Here is a 9,709-nt window from a genome sequence, read left to right as displayed (position 1 = left end):
CCTTACTGATTTACTGACACTTATTCTATGAGTTACTGAATAAAGACTGTTGAAATCTTTTATAGCAAATGTGCATTTGTCTATCGATCCCTTTGGTTCTGTCAGCTTGGGATTCATGGCTTTGAAGGGCCAGTTTTCAGTGACTTTCATATTTAGGGCTTTTATGTCCATGGAATGCACTGACCATTCGTTGGTCTCTGATGATATGGCTGCGTCACGAACGGGACCAGACGCTGCAGGTACAGGCATTGCAGCTTCTGTGACTAGCACTAGCATGAGAAATCTTTGCTGTTTATTTTTTACTGATACTTCCATATATATTTTCATTTCAGGGTCATCTGGTTGTGCTTAGGGATGCCAGAGATCAAACCTAGGTCAGTGGCATGCAAGGCAAGTACTCTGTCCTGGGTTGGCCGTGTGCAAGAGTGATAGTCATTGGCTATCACTCTGGCCCCTAGACTTATTTTAAATGAAAGAAAAATGGTTTTTAGGGACTGAGCAATAGCACAGCAGTAGGGCATTTGCCATGCATGAGGCCGACCCAGCATGGACCTGGGTTTGATCCCTGGCATCCCATATGGTCCCCTGAGCCTGCCAGGAGCGATTTCTGAGTGTAGAACCAGGAGTAAACCCTGAGCGCCTCTGTGTGTCCCAATCCTTCCCACCCCCCCAAAAAAGTTTTTGGTTTGGGGCCATTCCCTGTATATGCAGTGTACAGGGTTTTCCCAGATCTGTTCTCTGGAGTGACCCCTAGTGGTGCTGCGGTACCAATGCTGTTGCTGAGGATCAGCTGAAGGAGCCACGTGTGAGGGCACTTTTATTATCCTCGGCTACCTCTGGGGTCTTTACCCCTGGATTACATCTTGGGCCCTTACACCTTGGACTACCTCTCAGCCCCTTACACCTGAACTACTTACTTCTCAGCCCCTTACGTCCCGTAGAGTCTTTCCAGCCCCTTTTATTAGATTTAATGAGCACAGTCTACGGCTTGCTAGGGGAGTTTCTAAACTCTTGCTTTCAGTTTCTTGACCTACTTTTATGTGATTCAGTAACAACAAATAACGTAGATTGCAGACTGACCCTGGATTTCTGTGGTCTCTTCAAGTCTGAACATTTAGTGCTTTATTTGATGTGCAAATAGCTGTGCCTTGAATTTACAGAGAACCCCTCAAGCGCACATTCATTAATCAGTATATTAATTAAAGTCTCGCACGTGTGGACTAAACAGGCATTCTCAGAGCTGTATTAGAATTGATGACCTCTCGACAACTCCATTTAGCGGGGAGCTCACTTTCTTGTTCTGACCTGCAAGGACAGACATAGGAACAGGAGAACCCTGTGGGTGTGGGGCAGAGAACTCAGGGGAGGAGATGTGGCTGCCATTGGGATAAAAGCAGGAGGGTTTTTTGTTTTGTTTTGTTTTGTTTTGTTTTTTGAGCCACACCCGGTGACGCTCCTGGCTATGTGCTCAGAAATCGTTCCTGGCTTGGGGAAATCATATGAGACGCTGAAGAATCGAACCACAGTCTGTCCTAGGTCAGCATGTGCAAGGCAAACGCCCTACTGCTTGCACCACCGCTCCAGTCCCAGGAGGGTTTTCTTAAGGAGCTGATGCAGATATTTGATCACATCTGGTAGTGCTCAGTGGTTACTCCTAGTTCTCCACTCAGGAATCACTCCTGCTGGTGCTTGGGGGGATGATATGCAGCGCCAAATATTGAACCCAGGTTGGATGCATGCGGAACAAATGTCCTCCCAATAGTACCATTGCTTTGCTCCTGAAGGCTGTGATCTTAAAGCCACAAGCAGAAGCTGCCCAGATATGAGAAGATAGGGAGGAATGAGTCCATGACATTTTAATTTTTTTGGTTTTTGAGCCACACCCGTTGACACTCAGGGGTCACTCCTGGCTATGCGCTTAGAAATCAGGGATCAAACCCAGGTCCATCCTCGGCAGCTGCGTGCAAGGCAAATGCCCTACCGCTGTGCTGCTGTGCTATATATATATATATATATATATATATATATATATATATATAAATATATATATATAAATATATATATAATTTTGGACCACACCTGGCCAAGCTCAGGGGACTGACTATATGTGGTTGGTTGTAGGGTTTTGAAGGTGGTATGGAAAGAACACATCTTTGATTGTGGCAACTCACAGCTTAAGAAATACCCCTTTTGTTCATTGTCAGCAGAGTTGATTTCCCCCCCCATTTTATTACTTTTCTCTTCCTTAAACAAAACCACATAACTTGAACTATCTAGTCCAGCCTCCCAATTAGAGGGGGAAGTAATGGAGGTATCAAGACCAAACAGTTATAAGATCACTAAGTAATAAACTAGACACAGAGGGGACCACTCGTTCTAGCAGCCCCTGGGGTGAGGGTGGAGGTTATGGAAGGCAGGATGGGAAGGAGGTGGAGGGAGGACAATTTGGTGATGGGAATTCCCCTGATTCAATGTTAATATGTACCTGGAATATTACTGTGAATGATATGTAAGCCACTATGATTAAAATAAAATTTATATTAAAAAAAAGAAATACCCCTTTTGCTGAAGGTTTTGGCGGTCCTACATTTCAGTCCTGAGGTTATTGTGTTTGACTGTGTTTAACTTTAGGATGCTTAACTGAATCTATGAGGGCTGGTCCTGGGGACAAATCTAATTCACTGGTTGTGAAAGCTCAGAGTTGGCCTTTCTTAGGCACCAAGGAGGTACTGTGACTAGTCCAGGCTTATACATGACCTTTGAGAGCTTCCCTCGGGCTGTTGCTTCCCAGGAAGCTATTCAGGGTCACAGGTAAAAAAGTTCTGGCTGGTCACCCTCCCACCCCCAAACTCTCCAATAGGCCTGAATATTAGAATGAAGCAAGGAAGGCCTGCAGAGACTTGTCAGGATGTGAAATATTATGTTTCTTTAGCAAGAATACTTGTCACTTGGCCACTTTTTCACATCTCCTGCTCCCCTGAATACAGTTCCCAACTGATTGGATCTGAAAACACAAAGAAAAAGGGAGATTTCAGGCCATTCCATGGTGCAGTATTATGGCATGAAAACTGCCCAGCCTTATAGGACATTGTTCTTGTTCTTTTTTGGGGGGGTGGGGTGGAGTGGGGGAACACTCAGCATTAGCGCTCAGGGGTTACTTCTGGCTTTGTGCTCAAAGTTGCTCCTGGCAGGCTGGGGGACAACATGGGATGTTGGGGATCAAACCTGGGTCCGTCTGGGGTCAGCTGTGTGCAAGGCAAACGCCCTGCCTGTGCTATCACTCCAGCCCCAGGACATCTTTTTTTTCTTCTCTGCTCTTGGATGATTCCACTTGCCCTCTGAGCTGGATAATTTGATTTCATAGTCAGCTCCCCTATGCAAAGTCAGTTTCAACCTGGATTATTCTGAAGATATTTGAGTCAGCTCTGGACTTTTGAAACCTACAGTAGATTTTTTGGATCACTGGAGGTTTTGCATATAGGACAGTTGTTAGATATTTGGAGGGGTAATTTAACTTTGAAGTTGATTCTGCCACTGAAGGGTTTGGCTTTAGAAATGATAAAACACTATGCTTGGTGTTTTGATTGGTTTTTTTTTTGTTTGTTTGTTTGCTTTTGGGCCATAGCTGATGACGCTCAGGGGTTACTCCTGGCTATGCACTCAGAAATTGCTCCTGGCTTGAAGGACCATATGGGATGCTGGGGGATCGAACCGTGGTCAGTCCTAGGTTAGGGCGTGCAAGTTAACTCTCTACCACTTGTGCACTGCTCCGGCCCCTGGTCTTTTGATTTTTATGTGGTTTTGAGATTATTTAAAGAAAGAAAAAACAAAAACCAAACCAAACCAAACCAAAACCAAAATCATGAGATAGTAGAAAACCAATGAATGCTTGCTCTGACTTTGTTTTGCTTCTTAGTATCTTGTCTGGTCCCTGGGGGTTTGTTCAGGTGCACCCATCCTGGCAAGAGCACTACATCTACATCTTTGACTGGAAGTCATCACATTTTGATTTGAGTATACCAGCATTTCCAGTGGTGGTGTTAAGAAAGACTCAACACATTTCCCTGCTCTTTTTTTTTTTTTTTTTTAATAATGGGGGACTCTCGACTGTAGTTATTCTCTCCTAGATCCTCTCTCTCTCTCTCTCTCTCTCTCTCTCTCTCTCTCTCTCTCTCTCTCTCTCTCTCTCTCTCTCTCTCTCTCTCTCTCAGCTGAAGTAGTGCTTTGGGCTTGTGGGAGGAATTTTTCTTTTTTATCAGATAGATCTTGGCTCCTCAGTTCTGAGAAGTTCCAGCACTTGGCGGTGACCAGTGAATATTTACTGAATGAATTTAACGAGTGAAAAATAAATAGTGGGATTTTTTTTTTCCTTCCTTCCAACTCTAAAATTCTGCCGAACAGGACACCCTGACTTAGATCGGCTTTTCTTAATATTGATTACAGTCCACTCCTGGAGCCTGGAGAGATTTGCAGGTTTATTTTTCTTAGGTAAATGCTCCGTTAAATTCCAATTGCTAACTCCAATTTATAGGTAACCCTAGAATCAGGCTGGAACGTTTTGACCAAGGGCTGTGGTTCTGAGAAACCTTCCAAGAGAGTCAAAGGCCAGGAGGGCGCTGGCTTCCTGTCCTGCGGCTGCTGGGAAACCTCATGTGGGTGGTGGCATCACTGGCCAGCTGATTCCAGCGCTGTGCCACTGGCAGGAAGCAAGCCCGGGATCAGTTTCCCGGGGTGGGGGTGGGCAGGAGCTGGGCTCTTTGCTGAGGTCTGGGAACAGCCCCCCTCTTTTTCCCAGGAAGGCAGGAGCTCAAGGGGTTTGCAACTTAAAGATTCAGCAACCAGAGCCTGAGAACAAGTGAGTGGATGCAGAAGAATGAAATTTCCGATCTTCCATGCCCTTAAACGGCCTTAATAGCAGAAATTCAGCTGTCTCCCTGCAGCAGGCACTTTCCCTTTAATTTGTTTTCACCTACCAGGGTCTGAGCTGGACAATTTTCACATCTTTCTTCTTTCTCTTTTTTGTCTTTTTCTTTTTCCTCTTCCCCTCCCCTTTTAAAAAAAAAACACCCATTGATGCTCAGGAATTACTCCTGGCTCTGCACTCAGGAATCACTCCTGGTAAGCTTAGGGGATCATGTGCAATGCTGGGGATTGAACTTGGTTGGCAGCACGCAAGGCAATTGTCCTCTTTGTTACACTATCGCTCTGGACCCTTTCTCTTCCTTTTAAAAAAAATATGTAGTATCTGGGGCCGGAGTGGTGGCGCCAGTGGTAGAACATTTGCCTTGCACGTACGAACATAGGACGGACTGTGATTCAATCTCCCAGGGTCCCATATGGTTCCCTAACCAGGAGCGATTTTGGAGAATATAGCTAGGAGTAACCCCTGAGCATCACCAAGTATTGCCCCCGAACAAAACAAAACAAAGAACAAAAAATGTAGTATCTATGCCTGGCAGGGGGGTCCAGGGTCACTCCCAGCTTGAACTTGACTGGGGGTTTTTAGGTGCTACTAAGGCCTACAAATGATGATAGGGTGTCTGTGGTGTGCCAGTGGTCAAATTCATAGAGTGTCACACATAGTAGGCCTGTGCTCTGCACCATGAGTTTTCCAGAGCCCCCTTTTTTGATGTGGCTACCTCTGGCTGTGTATCGACATCAGTGCAGTGTTGGAGATGAAAATCTGCCTCTCCCATCTGCAAGACACTTGGTCTACCTCTGAGCCACAGCTCTGATAACCCTTTGGGTTTCTTAAAAAGGGTTTTATTTTGGGATTAGAGAGATTGGATAGCAGCGAGGGTACTTGCTTTGCATGCACCCAACCCAGGTTTAATCTCCAGCACCTCATATAGTTTCCCAAGCACTGTCAGGAATTATTCCTGAGTACAGAGTCAGGAGTCAGCCCCAAGCACCTCCAGGTGTGGCCCAAAAAGCCCAAACACTTTTATTAGAGAAAAAGTGGGTAGGACGCTTGTCTTGCATGTGGCCAAATTGGATTTGATCCCTGATGCTGCATATGACCCTCTGAGCCCTGCCAGAAATGACCTCTGAGCACAGAGCCAGTAGGCGGCACTGAGCACCACTGGGTGTGGCCTCCCAAAACAAGACAAATAAACAAATAGGAAATAATGAATGCAAACAAGAAGGAAAAAATAATTTTGCTCTCAACAGAAAAACAGTGTTTTGACAAATCTTCTTGGTAGCCACATAGCAGAGGTGAATCTGGGCGCAGAGGGAACATGGTGGCCTACAGTGTGGGTTTAGGTTTAAATGCCAACCTCTGCTGGAGCGATAGCATAGTGGTAGGACATTTGCCTTGCAAGCAGCTGACTTGGGGTGGACTTGGGTTCCATCCCCGGTATCCCATTTGGTCCCCCAAGTCTGCCAGGAGCAATTTCTGAAAGAAAAGCCAGGAGTAACACCTGACTGGCTGGGTATGGCTTAAAAAACAAACAAAAAATGCCAACCTTTCTGCCTGTCAGTGGTGTGAGGGAGGGCGAAAGGGCCACCTGACCTTCCCCATTTGCAGAGACCTTACGCCTGAGGGACAAACTCAGAATTCACTTAGCCTGCTTCAGTCAGCGATGAGCTAGACTCTCCTTGATTGCAGCAATGCGAGTTATTTTCCCACTTCAGTGAAAATCAGAATCTGATCAAAGCCTTGTGACGTGGCTCAGTGCTGCTCTGGTTTGATCCCTGGTGTCACCCAGTATGCCAAGAACAATCCTGGTGTCACTGCTGTGATGCTATCTGGATGTCACAATGGACACATGTGGTCTCTGGCACACTATAGCTAAGGGTTTGAGCAACACAGCCCAGATCATGGAAACAGTTAACCAGGGGTCAAAACAGTAGTATAGCTGCTATTGTGCTAGCTTTGCATATGGATTTGATCCCTGTCACCCTCTAGCATCCCTAACCTTTCAGGAGTGATCCCTGAGTGCAGAACATAGAGAACTACTGGGTGTGGATGGCAGAGAGAGAGAGAGAGAGAGAGAGAGAGAGAGAGAGAGAGAGAGAGAGAGAGAGAGAGAGAGAGAGAGAGAGAGAGAGAGAGTGAGAGAGAGAGAGAGAGAAAGGAGAGGAGAGAGGAGAGAGAGAGAAGAGAGAGAGGAGAGAGAGAAGAGCGAGAGAGGAGAGAGAGAAGAGAGAGAGGAGAGAGGCCAGTTGAACAATGGAAGGAAAAAGGGCCAAATCTCCAAATCTGCCATTGTTTTCTGGCTTCTTGCCTTTTTTTTCTGCAAGAGCTGGAGCAGAAGCGGGCACCTGGCAGTAGCTGGTATCCTCAGAGCCCCATGGGCAGACCTTGGAAGCCCATGTCCATGTGGCACACAGAGATGGAGCCACTTTTCCAAGTTATCAGAGCTAGTAAGTGTCAGAGATGAAATGGAAACTCATACTGCAATTTCCTAGCCCACCTTTTAATCACCAGGATTATTTTCGGAACAAAACAGATTTACTTTGGCTGCTTATTCTTCAAATACCCCAAATCTATCAAATCTCTGATGCCATCGATGGTTAGGCACATCATTCTTTCATATTCCAGTAACAGAGAAAAGCGCCACTAACTAGAACTGTGAGACGCAGTGCACAAGTTACAGTGTGAAATGTAAGCGAATCTTGGGTTGTGAAAACTAGAAAACAATAGTAGAATGAATTCTAGAAATCAGAATCTTTCTAGGGGAACCAGCATATATATATATATGAGGCTCTGGGTCCAATTTTTAGCTTTCAAACAAACCAAATGAAGTAAGAGGCTAATGCCGTGTTCCCTGTTTGTGCAGGCAGTGTAGACCCTATAGATCCTGGGCCTCTTGGTGTGTCTATATAATCTCAGGGGTGCACTCTAGCAGGCTGGCCATCTATAATTTTCAACTCCCTTACAAACATAGTGGTTGTGTGACTGGATTTGTGGCTGCAGTCGAATAAGTCATCATTATTCCTGCCAATGGTCCTAGAAACTTGGGCCAGGTTTCCAAGTGCTACTTGGAAGTATAATAACAACAACAATAATAATAAATAAAATAATGATGATAATAATAGAACAGGAGAAGAAGGATGGATGGTGTGAGCGAGGCCAGAATAATATAAATAATATAATAATAAAAATAAATAAATGATATAAAATATATAAATAATATAAATAAATAATAATAAAAACAACAACAACAACAACAACAACAATAATAATAATAATAGAACAAGGAGAGAGGGAAAGATAGATGGGTGAGCAGGACTGGGAACAGGATGGGAACTGCCCAGCTATGATGCATGGCAAGTGGATGACATTTAGTGGTTTCTAGGAAACTCCAGCCAACACATGATCAGGATGAAGGGAATTAAATCTGCAGGACAGAGCTATTTAAGGGGTGCAGAGGGAGAGCCAGGAAACACCAGAGAAAAGGGAGCGAGCGAGTGGGTGGGAAGAAAGCTATGTGTGGTGTGAAAGAGATAGACCGAAAGACGGACACTTGAGGTCAGACACTGTTTTGTCATGTGGTTTTCTTTTATTATTATTATTATTATTATTTTTTGTTTTTTGGGTCACACCCTGCAGCTCTCAGGGGTTACTCCTGGCTCTATGCTCAGAAATCGCTCCTGGCAGGCTTGGGGGACCATATGGGATGCCGGGATTCGAACCTCTGACCTTCTGCATGCAAGGCAAAATGCCCTACCTCTATGCTATCTCTCTGGTCCTGTCATGTGGTTTTCTAGAGCCTCTTCCTGCCCATGGTCCTCAAGATCCTGTCAGCCCACTGCCTCTGGACTGCAAATTTCTCCATTACCTGGAGCAGGTTTTTGCTGGACTTCCTGCACCTCACTGTTCTCTTCTGTTGCTTCCACTGTGACTCTGGAATGTGTTGTCCTGCCTGTGACTTTGTGACTGTTCCTCTGGCCTCCACCCCCTTCCCTTTGTGGTGGTTGCAATGAGCTGTGTTGTGGCACCCAGGACCTCAGCTCAGTGCTGCTGGGTGGCATACAGGGTGGATAGGGTGGAACTCAAGGCCTCAGGCTTCCAAGGCAGGTATTGCACCCCTGAGCTACCCCAGGTCCTGTCTGCTCCTAAATCTTTTTTCTTTTTTTTTTTTTTTTTTTTTTTTTGGTTTTTGGTTTTTGGGTCATACCCGGCAGCTCTCAGGGGTCACTCCTGGCTCTATGCTTAGAAATCGTCCCTGGCAGGCTCGGGGGACCATATGGGATGCTGGGATTTGAACCACCATCTTTCTTCATGTAAGGCAAATGCCCTACCTCCATGCTATCTCTCTGGCCCCGAGCTCTCGAATCTTAAAGATATTCCTAGCCCAGGCTTTTTCCTGAAGTTTGGACCCAACTTTTTTTCCCCTGTTACCCTTCCCTTCCATTTTCCTTTCTTTCCCTCTCCTCTTTACCCCCTGCCCTCCCCTTCCTTCTCTTCTTCACTGCAAGGAGTGATCTCTGAGCTGAACTAGGTGTGGCCCCAAAACCTAAAAATAAAAATAAAAGCCTAGGGTTGGAACAGTGGGTAGGGCCTTGACCTTGCCTGTGGCCAACTTGGGTCCCCTCCCCTCATCGCTTGCAGTCACCTGAGCACTGCCAGGAAATGATCCGATTCCTGAGTGCAGAGCCAGGAGTCAGCCCCAAGCATCACTGGATGTGGCCCCAAAACAAACAGGCCTCTCTCCCAAATAAAACCAAACCAAACCCTAAGTGTTTCATGTCTCACCAGAAT

The sequence above is a fragment of the Suncus etruscus genome, chromosome 7 (genome assembly GCF_024139225.1).
Source record: "Suncus etruscus isolate mSunEtr1 chromosome 7, mSunEtr1.pri.cur, whole genome shotgun sequence".
NCBI lineage: Eukaryota > Metazoa > Chordata > Mammalia > Eulipotyphla > Soricidae > Suncus > Suncus etruscus.
Note: the sequence above shows the minus strand (reverse complement) of the source record.